This window comes from Rattus norvegicus, chromosome 3 (genome assembly GCF_036323735.1).
Source record: "Rattus norvegicus strain BN/NHsdMcwi chromosome 3, GRCr8, whole genome shotgun sequence".
NCBI classification, from domain to species: domain Eukaryota; kingdom Metazoa; phylum Chordata; class Mammalia; order Rodentia; family Muridae; genus Rattus; species Rattus norvegicus.
In genome coordinates, this window is record NC_086021.1 from 13,898,089 (window position 1) to 13,917,296 (window position 19,208).

The 19,208-nt window shown below is 41.6% G+C and overlaps 1 protein-coding gene across 1 annotated transcript in view; it reads left to right on the forward strand.

Moving 5' to 3' along the window:
* The window catches only part of LOC134486259 (Y-linked testis-specific protein 1-like), a 424,977-nt gene extending 405,972 nt beyond the window's left edge, over positions 1–19,005 (forward strand). Inside the window, exons 2-4 of the mRNA XM_063285180.1 lie at positions 17,444–17,612; positions 18,100–18,195; positions 18,687–19,005. The gene's annotated coding sequence lies outside the window, so the exon portion shown is untranslated. The remainder of the gene's footprint in view (positions 1–17,443; positions 17,613–18,099; positions 18,196–18,686) is intronic.
* Positions 19,006–19,208: the final 203 nt, after the last annotated feature.

Here is a 19,208-nt window from a genome sequence, read left to right on the forward strand (position 1 = left end):
TCCCATAACTAGCATGATTATTAAATTTAAAACCAAGAATTTTGTGTGAGTCAATCACTTTCTCCATTTCCTTGTTTGTGGTTTATTCTGTTCCCAAAGGCCATGTTGTGTTGAAGTCATGAAGAATTTCTGGCTCATTTGATGAAAATTTTCTGAAAGCAAATATCATTCATAGTTGTAAAATGCTGTGCATATGTTTAATAGTACTGGATATTACAGTTAAAATCATCTGGATAAGGAATTTTTGCATGAATATCATAACACGCTAAAATACTAAAGAGAAAACGTAGAAGAGCTAGATATTTATTATATATTTTTACACTTCTAGAGTTTGTAACTTTACAAAATATGAGCAAATCACTTCTTTCTGTGAAATTTAAATTCATGAAGTATTATATTCTAATCAAACAGCTGTGTCAGCTCCCATAAAGTTGGATTAAATGCTAATTGCAATCCAAAATGTTTGGAGTAAGTAAATCGGCAAATTATTCGTCTGCATGTACTAAACAAACATGTAATGTAACCATAGGTTTGCTCTTAATGAAATAAGAACTACCAGATATAGTGTGAAAAAATACATCTATTAAAGAAATTTTTTGGTTATATAACAGCTATTTATTCATGGTCTGAGTAATGGCTTCTATCACCAAACCTTGAACAGTAAATAGGAATTTCTAGTGAGTTAGAGGTTCTCTCAAGCATCTTCAAATAAATTGATCTAAAATATATTCCTTTAAAATTCTCCTAAATACACTTATCATGAAATATTCCACATCACAGTAAAATTCCAACATATTTTCATTTTCTCAAAACAAGACATTGTGTTTCTTTCTTCCGGCCCTCCCATAATCAGTATACTACCAAACACATTATTTCCAACATAAGTGTCTGATATGAATCTTTTTCTTTAAAACTGACACTACTTCAAGATTGACTTCAAAAATATCCTTCAAATCATTCTGTGTATCATTTCATATACAAAGTAACCAGTGTCCCTTATTATGAACATAGAGAGTTAAACAAACTTATTTAAAACTATTCAATGATTTCTTATACATTTTCCATAAATAAAAATTTGTATCTCTCATATTGTTTCTGTAAGCCTATATGTGATATCAAACTTCAGCTTTATTTGGTCCTCTCTTCCATCACTTAATGTATACAAACTACTATCACATATACTTTTTGTATATGCAAGTTCTTTTCCTTTTATTGACCTTATATTTATAGTAATATTGCCCGAAATATAGTTCAATTATTTTTCATCTAATTTAACTTAGCTGTCATTTCTTGGGACAATCTCCATGACCTTATTTCTAAGACAGATTCTTCAATTATTGCATACAATCAACTCCAACACACTGATTTATGCATTTTTCTTTCTTTTTTCTTATATCGTAATGCAATTTTTATAAGAGAAAGCTCATAATACTTTTTATTCATTCCTAATCTATACCATCATTATGGAGCCTGGTACATTAATGGAGACTTATAATTTATTACATGATTCAGTAAGTTGTAAAAATAAACTTTATACTATTCTTTGTTTTAATGAACATGCATTCCATGCATTGGCTAAACCATCATGAATTATTTATGTGAGTTCTTCAATATTTTACAATTCGATAACCTAGATGACATTGCCTAAATATTTTTATTTGTCAATGATAGTCTATTTCATGCTCAACAGCAATGCTTTGTTGACTGAGTAATTATCTCTACTAGGAATAAATTTTCAGGAAAGAAAAAGATACCTAATTTTAATTGATAGCACCAATGTTAAAATGCCAGGTGCCAATCATTTGTGGTCCCATCTCTGAAAATACAAAGAGATGATCATTCCTACGGGCTTACTGGTCACAGAGTCAAATTTAATTTGTGAGCTCTTTCAGTGAAAGATTAAAAACCAAGAGGACCCAAAGCTGTGTTTACAAAGCTGAACCTGTACCTCATCTCTCTCTCCCCATATCCCACCAGGAAATGGCTGGACTTCCAGGAGTGCTGACACACTCAAGATCACAGGAGAGACTACCACTTTTCAGGGGGAACTGCCTAAATCCCTTAGAACCCAGGAACAGAGGGGCAGTCTGTTACAGGATACTTCTGGTTTCAATCTATTCCTTGTCGCTGAACATGATCCACAGCTCTTGGTACACAAGATCCTTCAGGAGAGAGCTAGTGTGCCTGGAGTCCTGACACATAGGTTACAGGGGGATCAATCCATTATCAGAGACAGTAAAACCAGCTAACCGCAGAGAAAACGAGATGGTGAGAGGGAAGTATAATAGCCTAAGCAATGAAAACCAAGGTTACATGACATCATCAGAACCCAGTCCTCACACCAACACAAGGCTAGGATACCCTCAACACAACAGAAAAGAAAAAGAAATGTTTGAACTTCAAATCACTTAACATGATTATGTTAAAGGATTTTAAAAAGGACATAAATAATTGTTTGAAGAAATACAGGACAACAGATGTAAAGAGATAGAAGCCCTTATAGAGGAAACACAAAAATCCCTTAAAGAATTACAGGAGACCATAAGGAGTCCATAGGCAAATGGATGAAACTAGAAAATATCATCCTGAGTGAAGTAACACAAACAAAAATAAACACGTATAGAATGCACTCACTTGTAAGTGGAAATTAGCCCAAGAGCTCAGAATATCCACAATCAACTCATATACACTCTGAAGCTCAACAAGAAAGGACAAAGAGGGACGGCTTCAATCCCAATTAGAAGGGGGAAGAAAATTATTACGGGAGGCACATGGAGGAAGGACCGTGTGTGGGAGAGGGGAGTTAAATGGAAATACAGGAGAGCATGATCATATGTGGGAAGAGACAGGAGAGAAGCACAGAGGAACAGGAGAATGAGTGTAGAAAGAAGGAACAGTGGAGGATGGGGGTAACCTCTAGAATGTCCCAGATACTAGGGATGCGACAGATTCTCTGGACCCAAGAGTGATGACGTTAGCCAACATCAACACCAACAGTGAAATTGAACCTGAAGACACCACCTGCAGTAGATAGATACACATAACCACGGTGTAAGGATGGGACCACTCACACATCTCTTATTAAATCAGAGTTATCCGAGTCTAGATGAAATGCAGGGGTAAATATGGAGCAGAGGCTGTAAGAAAGGACATCCAGAGATCTGCAGACATCAAAATGTACACTGTTGGGGATGCTGAGATGTGCTTGCAAACAGGAGCCTGGTATGGCTGTCCTCTGAGAGGCTCTGCGAGAACCTGACTGATACAGATGCAGATATTCACAGTCAACCATTAAAATGAGCCCTCAGATCCCAATGGACGATGTAGGGGAAGGGATGATGGAGTTGAAGGAGACTGTAATTAGCAACAATATGAATTAACCAGAACCCCTCAGGGCTCCCATGGACCTAACCGCCACCCATAGGATATACCTGGTCTGGTACCCTACATATGTAGCAGAGGACTGCCTCATCTCACATCAGTGGAAGGGGAAGCATGTGGTCCTTTGCATGCTTGATGTCCCAGAAAAGAGTGATTCTAGAGGGATGAGGAAAGAATGAATTGGGCTTGCGAAGTCACCCTCTTAGAGACAAAGAGGAGGAATATGTGGAAGTGAGGTTTATGGAAAGGGGGTAATATTTGAAATATAAACAAATACAATCGTTAATAAAACTACTAATAAAGGAGTGGTATTTTCTATACATTACTTTACTGCACAGGTTAGCTTGTAATATTTATTGTTGCCTATATGCATATTTCTTCCTACAGTATCTGATTTCTTGTTTCTCTGATGAGTGTAGCCTTAGATCTTCCTCTTCATTCAAAGAAGGCATAACACTTAAGTCCTTTCTCCAAGCAAAGATGTTTGTAGATATGTCTGTAAACGGCAGGAGGCATTTATACAATCTAATGGGGGTCAATAAAAGAATTATTTAAAGCGAAGCTTGTAACACAAACAGTTTGTGTTCAATCAACTTACCAGTATTGAAGGCATTCCAGGACTTCTTGGCAGGCAACTGCATATATGTGTATTCATCAAGACAAGAGACAGGAGCAGGGCACAGAACTGAACAAGAGAAATCAATGCTTGTGAGCCACCATGTTGGTGCTAGGGTCTGAACTCAGGTCCCCTGCAAGAGCAGTAATGGTTCTCAACTACCAAGCCAACTCTCCAGTCACACACAATCATTGTTTATATAACCTCCCAAACACAGCATCACTTGATGTGTGTAAACACGCATACTAGACTTGCGGTGTGATTTATTTGTGCGATTGTTCAGTCAGTGTGATACAAACGCTCTTGTATTCATAAATTTAGGCATAGCCGTTATCACTAGGAGGTTCTCTTCATTCTCAGCTTTGGTATTTACATACATCTTCAAGAGAGAATGCTCGCTGATAGCCTACACCCTCCTTCTCCACATTTCCACCTATGCCTACCTTTCTTCGCTAAGTTAAACACCACCTCTGACTCCACTCTTTCATTTTGTTCAGTGTAGTAGACTCTCCTAAACAATAAAATGGAATCCCAGATGCAGAGGGAAGAAGTTTTTCTGTTTGTTACTTTGTTTGCTTTTAGTTGCTTTTTCCCACTTCCACTGGTTGAACTTATTTTGCTTTCAGTGGCAGGTACTTAATTCAGACAGCATTTTGAGAAGGGCTGTGGGTGGAGTGTGATAAAAGGAAAATTACTGGAGAGAACTCACTGGGATTTGGACGATTAATACAAAGTGTTTATTGACTTGATTTTTCAGTCACACAGAACCCTGGACGGCACTGAGTCAAACTAAAACTTCACATCTGACAATTTGCTCCAAGGAACTAAAAAACCTTGAAGACAAAATTGATCCAACAAAATAAGCCCTAAGTTGTAATGATTGACCCTCTATATAGATAAACATTAAACTTTTTATTAAAAAAAGGTGATTTTGATGTTTTTCTTTAACAATTTCATATACTTATATAATGAGTTTTAGACCTTTCCTTTCTGTATTTCAATCCCAATTCCCCTCCCTCATCCCCCTCCCTCATTCTCCCATCCCATCCTTCACTTCTCACTTGCTTCCTCCCTCATCCTCCTCCGTCATCCCCTCGGTCAACCCCTTCTCTCACGCCATTCCCTCTCCAATTGGCACCAATATTCTGAATAAGTCCCCCCTCCTATTTCATGTCTCCCTTCTGCGTGTAATCCCTAAGTTTAATTAATTACATGAGTACAGAGGAATTCAACAGAACAACTTATCTATGGGTACAGGAATGAAGAAGGGAGTGAAGCAGAAATTTCTGGTTTGTTTGGAGACTCAACTCTGTCATGGATGTAGTTCTGGAAACTGTATTAGGAGAGGATGTTTTGCTGAGAACAAACACATGGTGTTTCTGGTAGCTGCACGGGAAAAGGGCATGTGATGTTTAGAAAGGGTACGAGTATAACCCTGGACAACAGAGGGCAACACCACGGCATTGGCTTGCCTTGCCACTCTTCGCTGATGCTCAATGGACTTTGATGACTCTGGTCTTCATGGACCATGCTGTGGCATTGGTTCACCTTTCCTTATTCACTGACCATTGTTCTTCATGACTTTGTAGAAAGAAAAACACCAGAGAACTTCTTGTTGTGACATTGCGGTGGTTTCTTGCTGCCTCCTCCAACCCAGGCCAATGGGAAGAGCTCGGCTATTTCTTCTGGGTTGAACTGTCCTTGGTGATTCGTGAATGGTGTTTGCAAGTAGATCGACCTACCTCTGCAGATTCATGACAACTGAACTGATATACTGATGATGAAGATTGAAATTGCCCCAGAAAACTATTTTTAAGCAGGTCCACATAGTCCTTTGTTTGCCCTATTATCCTTCCTTTCTACCAGCTCTGGTGGGTGGTGGGCTAGAGGAAGGTTAAAGGGTTTAAAAACTCTTACTAAAGTAGGTCTTGAAAAATCTAAGCCTGCAGGATAGAACCCCCCCTCCAATAAATTTTGATTGCCAAGGGAGGGGAGGGTCTTTTTGTCCTTTCCCATCTGTAATGAAGTGTGGAGGGGCCCAGTCTTGGGCCCATGGCCATAGCCGCCATCAGTTTAAGAGTTCAATGACTAGGTCCTATCTAAAAGATATCCTTTTGCTGTCCCCTTCCCCATCTTCTGGTTCTTATATTCCTTCCACCCACTCTTTCATGATGTTCTCTGAGCTGTGGAGGAGAAGACTTAGCTGTCCTATTTCCACATGAACAGTCCAACACCACTGATTCCCAGCACTTTGTCCAGCTGTACGTCTCTGCCCATGGTAGTCAGAGGCTTCTTCTCTGATGAGAGCTGAGTTCAACGCTGATCTATAGATACAAATATGGATGTTTGGAAGGAAGTTTGCCAATTTATTTAGCATTAGCTTCTTTCATAGGGCCTACATCACCCTAACCATAGGTTCTTGACCAGTTTACAAAAGCTCGTGTATATTCCCTCGTGTGCAATATGCCTTGTATCCGATTGGAAAGACACTGGTTACTCCCATGACTGTGATGCCACTAACACATTAGGGGCACATCTTGCCTGACATTTTAGCTTGAGTGGTTCTCTCCCGAGTAAGGCTGTAGATAATTTTGTCCCCTGGAAGCCTACATAGCACTTTCTTGAACGATGAAGGTTTGCCATTATAGAGGATGCTTCCACCTCAACTTCAGATTGACCCTTCTGTGACCTGTGAGTCAAAGGATTCAGTGTCCTCAGCAATAGGTTCTTACCATCAAGTTCTGGAGGGCTACGGAGAACAATGACCAACCTTTAAAGTTGTGAGGGCTTTTGGGATCTCACTGGTTGCAACTTACTGGAAGAGATCGCACATCTGGCACTGTGATTTTTGCTTAATTTTGGTTTTCTTTTGCTTTGAAAAATACACTCATCACAGCCATCTTGGGAAGGGAAAACTTTATTTCATCTTCTCTGTTCCAGCCCATCACCAAGGAAAACCAAGACAGGATTGTGAAACAGGAACTACAGAGACTGCTCACTGACTTGCTTCTAAGCTTCATTCAACTCCCTTTACAGAGTCCAGACACACCTGCATAGGGCGGTGCTGCCCACAGTAGTCCAGGCTCTCCAATAGCAGTTAACAGTCAAAGAAATGCCACCTGGACATAGTCAAGGCCAATCTGATGGAGGAAGCTCCTCAACCGAGGTTCTTTCTTCCAAGACTAGCCATCACAAGAAAACAATGAAAATATAAAAAAAAAAAGAAAAGAAATCAATAGCTTCAGGGAGAACATGGCTTATCCATGGAGGGTGCCTCCATTTGAACTCAACAGTTGATCTTGTAGATATAATCTATAGCACAACGTTTTATAACCCCTCTCACATAACCCTGTTCTAACTTAATCACCTAAGGGGAGATGGAGTGGAATGTAAGTTAAAAAAAATAATTGGAGCAGAAAGAAATGCTTCTTGGAAATAAAGCAAAAAAGGAAGCATTTCTGCATCCTAGATGCTTTCCTCGCAGCATCTGTGCATAGATAATGAAAACTGTTATATTCCTGGTACAATAATTTCCAATATTACAAATCATATAAATAATACTGCTTATCATTCATAAAACACATTGGCACTAATCGTTTTGATGTTTTTTTTCTAACTCACTCCTAATGTAGCTCTGATGAACTGGAATTGTTCGCCTGCTCACTTATACATGAGGGAATTGAGTTTTAAATGTCGAGCCAATTTCCCAATACTTTAAGCTAATAAATGGCAGAGTAAGACAGCTGCACTTTCTCTGGCTTCATGGCATGGCCTCGTGAGAAATGCAAGTCAGGGTACCTTGGCAGAGAATTCCAAGGATCAGTTCATGACGACTGAAAGTCGTCTTGGATGCAAGACTGGGAGTAAGGCTGATGTCAGCCGAGCCCCAGCTCAGGATTCCTGAAACAGAACACCAGAATATGTTAGAGAGCGAGGAGACTAAACTAAACATCTGGGAGTCCTCAGCAGATTGTACAGATCCAGGGCTGAGGGTTCATAAGTATGTTAGTCTTTGAGGGGATGGAAAGGAACACTTATTTATATCCCCATCTCCTACTATGTGCTACTACACTGGAGGCAATGCCTTATGTCTAAGGTGTTGTTTTGTTACTCTTGGTGTGTGTGTGTGTGTGTGTGTGTGTGTGTGTGTGTGTGTGTGTGTGTATAAATACATGCACGTACCTTGTATAATGTAGGGACTAATCCATTTTCTCTTCTACCTTATTCATTGAAGCAGTATTTCTCAGTCAAACCCAGAGTTCACCAATATGACTAGTCTTGACAGCTGTCTTGCTCTGGGGATCTTCCCTATCTCTACCTCCCTGGACTGGGATTCTATGTGGGCCACAAAGCCTACCCATCATTTACCTGAGACCTGTGAGCCATCTACTCACCTGCTAAGTTTCAAGTCCAAGTGTTGGACCCATCTTCTCTACTTTTGTTTTCTTATTCTTTTTCTTTTTTTTTCTTTCTTGGTAATAATATCAGAATCAGGTTAAGGTATGACTGGCTCACTCAAACAATCACCCAAATACCTCCACACAAATGTGTTCTAATAAGGAGGAGGACCCTGCTGACTATCTATTCTGTAAAGTCTTACCTTAACAGATGAGTTAAAGGATGGAATTATCCTAATGGTTGATTGTGGATGCTGTTGCTGATGTTGAGGGAGGCTGGCAAGTGAGGGGCCACAACTGAGTCACTTATAATAAGAGATACAAAGCTGAGTGTGGTAGTGCATACCTATATTCTCACTACTCACAAAGATCACAAGTTCAAATACAGCCTGGGTTACATAGTAAGTCCAAAGACAGCCTGGGATACATCGTAAATCAAGGCCAGCCTGGGCTACAGAGTAAGTCCATGGCCAGCCTTGGCTACATAGTAAGTCCAAGGCCAATCTGGGCTACATAGAAAGTCCAAGGTCAGTTTGGCCTACTTACATGACTCTTCTCCAAACAACAACAGGTTTTTTTATCCTTTTTCGTTTCTGTCTCTCCTATTTCCTCTGCACTGATACCAGTGCTGTAGTTTGGGGTGTGGGGGAGAAGTTTCATCATGTCTGATGGTCCAGGATCTCCCAAGCAGCACAGCAAACCAAACAGTGCAGCAAACAAGTCTGTTTCGATTTTTGAAGAAAAATATGACACATGGGAAGTGCTGTCTGAGGAAATGGCTCTAAGGTGGGACAACGCCTCGGGAGACTGGGCTTGGATCTTGTGCTAGTTTCCTCGTGATAAAAACAATGATGTTCTCAACCAGAGTCTGTGTTGGGAATACAATGCTGTGCTTCCATTTCAACACTGCATAATCTCCATGTGGCAACCCTGGAAATCTTGTCTGATATTAAACAGATTATAGGAGAGACAAGTTGAGTATAAACACTACCATTAAAAAGGGTTTAAACGATGATTTTTTTTTTAATTTTTGTCTGTGGTACCAGGTTCAGTGTTCTGCATAAACTCTAACACACTGCAATTTTTTTTTAAATCGCCAAACAGTATGGACCTGATATTTTTCTATCTAGGTCTAATCAAGATAAAAAAATACCATTCTTTGCTTTAAAAAAGAAAATTAATTGAGTTTCTTTGGCTTTTTTGTTGTTGTTGTTAATTTCTTATTTTTAGTGTTTTGGGGTTCATTTTAACAACTATTTTTTCAGTGAATTAATTATATTCTTATTTTCAAGTGTAGATCAAAATTTAGGTTGCTGTTCTTAGTTTCTAATCTAAGATGGAGTGTTGTAAATAAAGTTTCCTCTTGGAGCCTTCATAGTTAAGTCTCACACATTTAATAATGTTTCATAGCTTCCTCTTTTTATCTTTCTGTTGCATAGTTTCATTATTTCTTGACATATGCATTACTTATGAATGTGTAATTTAATGTTTCTGGACTGGGAGACACCTGTTGTCTCTCATTGAAGACTTTTATTTTAGTTTTGTTGTATTAGCAGAACACATCCCGAGGGGCTGGAGATGCAGCTCAGTGGCCAGAGTGCTCACTTGGCTCTCACACAGCTCTGGGCTCCACCTACAGTACCTCATCAGCCTGGTGTGGTGGTACATGCCCATAGTCCCATTACCAGGAGGAGAACCAGGAGTTCAAAATCATCCTCGGGTGCATAGGGTGTTTGAGGCCAGCCTGGGCTACATGAAACCTGTATAAACAAATATGTCCCACAAGACATCCTTTCTTAGGCATTTGCCATACTTTGTTCTGTGGTTGCTGAGTGTCTGAAAAGTTAAGGGTGCTTGAAGGAAAAGAACATCCTGGTGCTACTAGGGACTGTCAGTCAGAGACATTGGCTGGTGAAGCCATCTCATCCGAGCTGGTTTTCAGCCTGCTTCTGTTGCTGATGGGCTGATGCATGTCCACAGCTTTACTCATGATCGTCCTGCTTCCTTTTAGCTGTACCCATTCTTTCTTCCAGCTGAGGTCGTGATGGAGTTAGTGACACAGAGAATTGGGGTCTCCTTCCAGCCCACTGATTCTCTCAACAATAAGTTCTTTCTCTGTAGAAATAGTTTCTCTGTTGCCTACATTATCAGAAATAAATATAACACTCTTCTCTGTTTTATTTTGACACTGGGTTTCATTATGTAGGAAGGGCTGTCCTGAAACTCACTGTATAAACCAGGTAGGCCTTGAACTTACAGAGATCATCTTGCTTCTGAGTGCTGGGATTAAAGGGGTATACCTGGCTCCTTCTTTTTTTAATTTGTTTTTTAAATTTATCTCTATGGTGTGTGTGTGTGTGTGTGTGTGTGTTTGTGTGTGTGTGTGTGTTTATGTGAGTGTGTGTGTGTGTTTGTGTTTGTGTGTATGTGTGTGTGTATATGTGAGTGTGTGTGTTTGTGTGTGATTGTGTGTGATTGTGTGTGTATGTGAGTGTGTGTGTGTGTTTGTGTTTGTGTATGTCTGTGTGTATGTGAGTGTGTGTGTGTTTGTGTGTGTATGTGGGTGTGTATGTGAGTGTGTGTGTGTGTTTATGTGTGTGTGTGTGTGTTTTGACCAAAGAGTCCATCAGATCCTCTGAACCCTGATCCTCTGCAAGAGAATCCAGTGTTCCTAAGCAGTGAGCCGTCTCCCCAGCCCCTTCTGCCTGTTCTAAAGTCCACTTCATTGTTCATCGTGCCCAGACATGCCTTTAATTCCTACTCTTAGTGTTTGTTTTAATTCACTGAGTTCCTATTCGATTTTCTCTTGTTTCTTCTATTACCTCACCAAGATGATGTGTATCCTTTTGTTTTGGAAATTTCTCATTGACGACGCTTGAATCCTGGCTTTACAATCCTTGCTGACGATTCTGACAAGGGTTTTCTCTTGGTGCCACCCCCAGGGAACTGGTTTTTCTCCTCTGCTTTTCATTTAGGGGGATGGTCATGGTGTGACGTGATTTCCATTTTGACATCGTTTGTCTAAGTGTCAGCAGTCCTGACACTGTGGGTGCAGTGGCTGTTTATCCTTCATAACCTTATGGTGGTGTTTTGGTTTTTCTGGATTTGCCTGATTGAATAAAAGGGCTTATACTTCCAGTCCATACCGACAGGCATATCTTAGAGGGGTCAGGAAGAGAGGTTCTCAACCTTCCTTATGTAACCTTTTCATACAGCTCCACCAAGTGTAAAATTATTTCATTGCTACTTCATAACTTTAATTTTGCTATAATTATGAATTGTGATGTAAATATCTGATGTACAGCATATATGATATGTGACTCCTGTGCAAGAGCCATTTGAACTCGCAAAGGGGTCTCAATCCAAGGGTTAAGGACCACTGATCTGGACTTAGTGGGAGGCCCTTACCAACGTAGATGGGTTGCCCAGTGTTGCCGGGGAGACGTTTCCATTTCTTGAAGGCAAAGGATCTTCCACGATCAGGCTTTTTCCTGGGTTCCTCTGGAATAGTGGGCACACTCTTGATGGTTACTGATGGATCAACTGACTCCAGGCAGTTTTCATTACATCCTGGAAGATGAGGATTCTAAAATGGGTTCTGCTAGACAAAAGCAGTGGCTGAAGCTATCCCTGGTGATCTTTCCCTTACCTAATGGCTCCTTGTCCCCACAAGGAAACAGTGGATGTCCGAGTGCCTCCCAAGATGCACCTTTCCAACCTACACTCTTCCTCTGTGCTGTTTCCTTCACGAAGAGCACACACGCTAACCCCGAACCCATCTTGTCTTCAGTCAGCACTAACACCTAGTCCACTCTGCCAGCTTCGCTTTCCCGTATGACCTGGCTGCTCACAATTCTGACTCATGTTCACACTTCTATGGACAAACAGAATGGCACCGATTGGCTAGTCTATAATGACGCAGATTCTGTATGATTCTGATTCAGAAGCATGTAAATCGGAGATGAAGAGACCATCGGCCGAGGAAGGAGTTCTTGTGGGATGTTGTCACCACAGAAGGGATCCAATGGGCTAGGAAGACAAGAGAGGGAGCCAAACTCACTTTCATAATTGAACCTTTTTCCACAATAGCATCATTAATGGATCTTTATTTGTAGGTCGCATCCCTCTTGACCTAATCAATTCTTCACAACTACATTCCAACTGGGGATTAATCTTCAGAAAATAACTTTTGGGCGATCACATTCAAACCAGAGATGACGGTGAATATTTGGAAATCTATAGTGTGGGTGGGCTTTATTCTTCCCACGTGGTGTACCCGTAAGATCTCTAACTACCTCCTTCCCCAGGGTAGCCTCACTGAATGATGTGAATTCGGGGTGATTAATGAGGTACAGACACCAAAGCTCATTGCCATATCCTGTCACCAGTATCAAGCTTGAAACAGCAAGAGCCACGTGTGGGAAGTAAAATATGAATAAACTTTACGGTATCTCTAAACTATAAACCCCCAATTTAATCAAAATATTGTTTTAGACTCAGTTCTCTTATATCGATGTTCTTTAAATGCAGAAGTCAGTGGGCTTGCTGGTGACTCCTTGTACAGGTTTATCCTGTACATTAGCCATCTTCATCCCCACAACTCACCTCCATTTCCACGTACACACACACACACACACACACACACACACACACACACACACACACCCTGCTACTCCCCTTCCTCTTCCTAAATGCCCCTTTCACATAATATCCCTTATTAAAATCTAAATTTTGCAGCCCTCTTTTGAGTCTGGCTTGTTTCACTTAACATATTGTATTTTACACTCCATCTGTTTTTCTGATAACAAAACCCTTTGCTCTTACACATAGATGAAAATAACATCTATTTATATTACATTTTTAAGCCATTCATCCAGTGTTCAACAGCTAAGTTTATTCCAATGGCTTGTCTATTGCACACAGTGTGGCAATCCGAATGGATGTGCAGGGTCCTGGTTAGTTTTTATTATCAGTTTTACTCAACATGGGAAGAAGGAGCCTCAGCTGAAGAATTGCCTCCATCAGATTGGCCTTTGGCCACATGTGTAAGGAATTTTTTTGATGGTTGATGTGGAAGGGTCTACCCCACTTTAGGTCGTGTCATCCCCTATGAAGGTGGCCCTGGGTTGTATGAGAAGGAGAGAGAGAGCTGAGTAGGTCATGGATAGCAATCCAGTACCCAGTATTTCTAAGTTGTCTCTGCTTCATTTCCTGCCTCTAGAGTCCTGCCTGAGTTCCTGCCCCAACGTCGCTCAGTAACAGACGGGAACCTAGAAGATAGAGTGAGACAAACTCTTTCCTCCTCAAGTTGATGGCTATGATGAGATTGTTCTTGTTGCCTACTTGTTCTTCACTTTTTTGAAAGTTGTCTCTGTTTATTGTTCTTAGAAAGATGATATTACATGTTTTCTTAGGGGCTCTCTGTCTCTCTCTGTGTCTCTCTCTGTCTCTGCTTCTGTCTCTCTCTCTCTCTGTATTTGTGTTTTTGTGTGTATATATGTGTATGTTTGTGTGTCTGTTTGTGTGTGCATGTGTGTGTGTGTTTGTGTGTGTATGTATGTGTGTGTTTGTATGCTTTGGCGTGTATGAGTGTTTCTGTGTGTATGTGCGTGTGTGTGTGTGTGTGTGTGTATGTATGTGTGTGTTTGTGTTTTTGGGTTGTATGAGTGTTTCTGTGTGTGTGTGTGTGTGTGTGTGTGTGTGTGTTTGCTTTCCAGGCTTAATAAAATCCCCAACGCTGTATATCTCAGCATGTGCCTAGAGAAGGAAGATGAAGGGGAGAAAAGGGGGAAAAATCATGTGCTTTAAGTTAACCCCACATTGAGGTCAGCCACATAGTGGACCAAAGTCACATAATGGCAGAGGAGTCATAAGAGCATAGAGAGAGGAAAACTCAAAGTGTGAAGGAGAATGTGCTTAAAACTAAGATAGAAGGGAGAAAAAGAGGACAATGCACTTAGAAAAGTGGACAGATTTTAAAAAGCTGCCATAAGTTGTTAAGCTCTAAGTACATTTAAAAAAATTATAATGTTAATGTGGAAGGGAATTACTGGGAAGAGGGAAGGGATGATCAGAGTGTAGTGGTGACAGGGGAGGGTTCTGAAAAGAATCCTTTTGAAGATCTGAAGAAATATGTGACACAAACAATTAAAGTGCCCTTTAATTTACAGGTAAATTCCATACTTACCTGCATCCAATATTCTGTCTACCCATATTTCAAATATGAAATTACCTCATCTATTACATCCTGTTTTGCTGCATTTGATCTAATAAATTCCTCGTAACCAGAAGTGCTGGTAAATTTTAAAGACATTTAAAATATGACTGGTCAATATCTGGTTTGTAATCTGTTTATTGAGACTTTGGTAGCAGGTCCAAGAGCATATTTTTCCTCCCTCTTTGCAAAGAATCCATAATTCATGATTGCCATTGACTTCAATACAAGATATTTAATCCTGGCAAATTCCAGCTTGGTTTGAATAAAAATGGCCCTCCACTAATTGTGGGTTTTGATAAAGCTAATTTTGGTGTGCTATCCAGTGTGTTGCCTCAGATAGAGAGAGGCTACCAATATTCCTGATATGGAGAATGGCTTAAAGATAACCAAAGGAAAGATAGGAGCTGGGAAAATAACCACCAAGGATGTTGGTGACTCAGAAACCAAAGACTTTTTCAGAAAAAAAATGCATGAAAAGAGCTACATGGGCAGACTGTAACTCGAGTCATCAGAATATTTGGGTGGGGACTTTATTTTGGGTCTCCACGAGGCTACATGAGAAGCTAAAACCTAGACGATGGAAGTTTCTAAGCGTAACTAGGGAAGGAACTGGGCTGAGAGGGCTTCTATGACGTAAGCAGAGCCTGGATGATGTCACAGAGCACTGGGAGGAGGTTGCGAATCACTTCCACTTGGGGGCGCTTCATTCCTTGAAGGTGGGTTCACTATCTTCGCAGCGGGGTGTGAAAGCCAGTTCAGCTCCTGAACCCCACAATTGTTCAACAGCCTTTTGGACCCTGACCGGTTTCAGAAGGCAGAATCTGGACGACATGGACATTTTCTCTCGGTAAATACGTTTATGAAGATAACTGGGACCCTTGTAGCCCAGAAAGCTAAAAGTTTTCCCTCATACAGCGAGTAATCGTGTGTTCTGATGTCTTCCACGTTTGAGAGCTCGGCGGATGGTCTAGGCTAGTCAGTCTCAAGAGTTTATTATCCTTTGCTAACAATATCTAATTCATAATCCTGCTAAAATGCCAAAGCTCCTCTCTGTGCCTGTGCATTTCAGGAGATAATATTTCTTTTTTGTTGTTGCTTTTTTTTTTCTTTCGGAGCTGAGGACCGAACCCAGGGCCTTGTGCTTGCTAGGCAAGTGCTCTCCCACTGAGTTAAATCCCAATTCCAGGAGATATTATTTCTAAATGGCTGTTGTTGCCTACACATAAGATTCTTGTTGCGGTCGAAGATGCAACAGCGTCGCGGAATAAACCTGGGGCTGGGTCAGGATGCACAGTACAGAAAGCCAGTGGACTGGTGTGCTGTGTCTCTGGGCAGATACTTGTGGATGTTGCCACATAGCTCATAGTTAGAGGGTAGAAGAGGAGTGTGGCCACCCTTCTGGCTCCTTTGCTATCCTTTATCTGTTCTGCTTGCTTAAAGTGGGGACAGGGATACTTAATCCCACACTGACCTAGCCATTCAAGGAGAGGTCCTCAACAGAGCCAAAATGCCACGGGCCGAAGAAATGTGTCTGAATATGTTATTCTGAGCTGTAGAGAAGCATTTGTTCTTTTTCCTTTGAACTTTAGATTTTGATTTTTGAGACAGTGTATTTCTGTAGTTAGCTTTGGCTATCCTGGAACTAACTCTGTAGACCAGGCTGTCCTTGATCTCACAGAGGTCTGCCTCCCTCTGCCTCTTGAGTGCTGAAATTAAAGGTGTGCTCCACCATTGAAAAGCCCTCCTATGAACTTCTGATTATGACAGAATTAGATTCAGATGCTCAAACCTGTTTACCATTGCCTTCCTCACCTGCTCCAAGTTCTCTTAGACAAGAGCCTTGGTCCTGCGCCCTCCCCACCCCACCCCCATTGTCCTTGCAGGCCCTCATATGACAGAGGCACCAGCATTGTGTCTGCTTTAAGAAGGCAAGCTCTTCAAACCCAGGCCATGTGCAAGAATGAAGCCTGAACACAGAAGGATAGTCACAAGACAGTGGACCAGGATGCCGTGGACTACCACACTAGGTCTACAGCCATGAAGAAGAGGATGTCTCTGAGGAGGATGAGCACAACATCCTTCCAGAAGCGGAGGAGGAGGAGGCCTTCTCCCCAGGCCCTGGGGAACATTGTGGGCTGCAGAATTTCTCACGGATGGAAGGAAGGTGATGAGCCCGTCACCCAATGGAAGACCATCGCTGTAGATCAACTGCCAACAAATCCTTCTCTCTATCTGGTCAAGTATGACGGATTTGACTGTGTCTCCGGACTGGCACTTCACAGTGATGAGAGGATTTTAAAGCTTAAGGTCTTGCCTCACAAAGTAGTGTTTCCTCAAGTGAAAGACGCCCATCTCGCAAGTGCCATGGTTGGCCGAGCTGTGGAGCATAAATTTGAGGGCAAACATGGCTCTAAGGACAACTGGAGGGGGTGGTCCTAGCCCAGGTGCCGATCATGAAGGACTGGTTTTACATCACATACGAGAAAGATCCAGTCCTATACATCTACCAGCTGCTGGATGATTACACAGAAGTTAACCTCCGTATAATTCCAGAGACTCCTCCAGCAGAGGTGAACTCAGACATTGACAGCGACATCTGAACAGGTCAATGTGTGCAGTTCACCAGAAGCGACGGGTGCAAAAAGATTGGCAAAGTCATTTACCAAGTTCCAGCCAAGACTTCCGTGTACTTCATAAAGTGTGATGGCGACGTCCACATCTACGTCTATAATCTGGTGGAAAAGATCCGTTAAGATGAAATTCACAAAGTGTGAGGGACATAGATTGGGAATTTATAGGATTGGGGGGAAAATGTTTGTTTTTCTGTTTCAGATACCCACGGGCCTTTGACAACCCCAGTATCTTTTTCAGTGGAATTTGTTTTTGCTCTAAAAATTAAAATGTGCGATGTGACGTGTTGTGTGTGAACACTTTGGTGGAGGAGACGGGCTGTGGTGGACGGAACATGGAGAGGAAGCCGGAAAGGTCAAGGCTGTGAACAGTAAGTCTGATGTCACGTAGACTAAAACAAACAGGACTGAGCTGGTCTGGTCTTTAGGGAGAGAAAAGAACTGGAGATGAGGCTTAGAGGAGCAGGGATGGCACGGGGGAAAAATGATGGATGTTTAGGAAGCAGTGGAGAGGGGCCAGACATAGATAGACTCTCTGAGGTGAAGTTTGAGGGAAAAACAGACTGTTGGGGAAAGAGGGGCAGGTAACAGGGAGGTGGTCTTGGAACTCAAGGGGAAACCCAATAAACTGATCCAAGCAGACTGAGAATCAGAGAAGGTCGGGGATTGTTTGACTAATGAAACATAATGAAACCTGTTTCTCATCTGTAGATGTATTATTTTTAATTATGTGGGTGGGGGCAGGGCATGAACACAGGAGACCACAGAGACAAGAACAGTCAGGAGCTGGAATTAAAGGTGGTTGGGAGCCATTGGACATGAGCTCAAAGAACAAATCCATGTCCTCTTTCAAAGCAGACGAGCTCTTGATACATTGGTCATCTCTCCAGGCCCCTAAAGTCATCTTTTCAAATTCATCCAACCTTCACATGTAGAGAAGAGACCAGTATGAAGGTAGGAAAGATTAAATTGATGGGGATGTGGAAGAAAGACTAAAGAACTCATGAGGGAGTAGAGGACACTGAGGGCCGCAGGAATTCCAATATGGAGTTCTCAAAAAGTGAAGCAGGAGACCCAGGAAGAACAGAAAGGGTCTAGAATGAGTTGAACTTGGGCCGCATCCATATTGGTCTCTTTGGTTCCTTAAAGAACAGCCAAGACATCACTATAGAAGGTAGATGTGAGGTCGAGGCTTCCCCAGAGGACATTTTGTTGAGGATAGCTCTAGAGTAGTGAATGCCAAACTAAGTTTATATCTATCGATTCCTGAAAGTATCATAAAGCCCATTATTTTGTATGATCAGTAAAAAGTAATTCAAAAGGGAATATGAGGATGCCGTGAGCTTCTGTCAGGTGTTACGTGGATCCTGTTTTTAGCTTCCCTGAGCATGTTAGGCTCTGTTGCATCCTGTAATATTTTTGCGGTCTCTTCTCAATGCCCCTAGATGACCACAAAGAGCTCCTGCACTGGCTTGTCTTGCCTGGATCTCCTTCGACTGGATGGCTTCCTACACACCTGTGGGCCCTTTTACTGTAACTAGCCCCAGGAAGTTCCCGTCTTTTACTCACATGAAAGCTTATCATCAGCAAACTTCTGATGGTGCCTCCAATGCAGAGGTGCTGAGCTCTTTCCTATGCTATTTGCCGTGACTTTAAAATGCTTTGCGGTTCCTGACCATGTAGCTCTCTCCTCCTGAGAAGCCCCTGTGCACCCCATGGGGTCTCCCTGAGCCACATCTACACTCCAAGAGTGTCTTTGGAGACAACCTTATCTTGGATTCATTCATTGCTGTTTCTTCTCTCAAGAATAAGTTTCTCACTGGAGGACTTAAAAATCCTTTCTATCGTTGATTAATTCTGCTATTTGGGATTTTTTATACTGGCTGGTTGTCTGACGGTTTCATTGCTGCAAAAAGACAACATGACCAATGCAACTTATAAGGGACAACATTTTTTGGGGGGGTTCT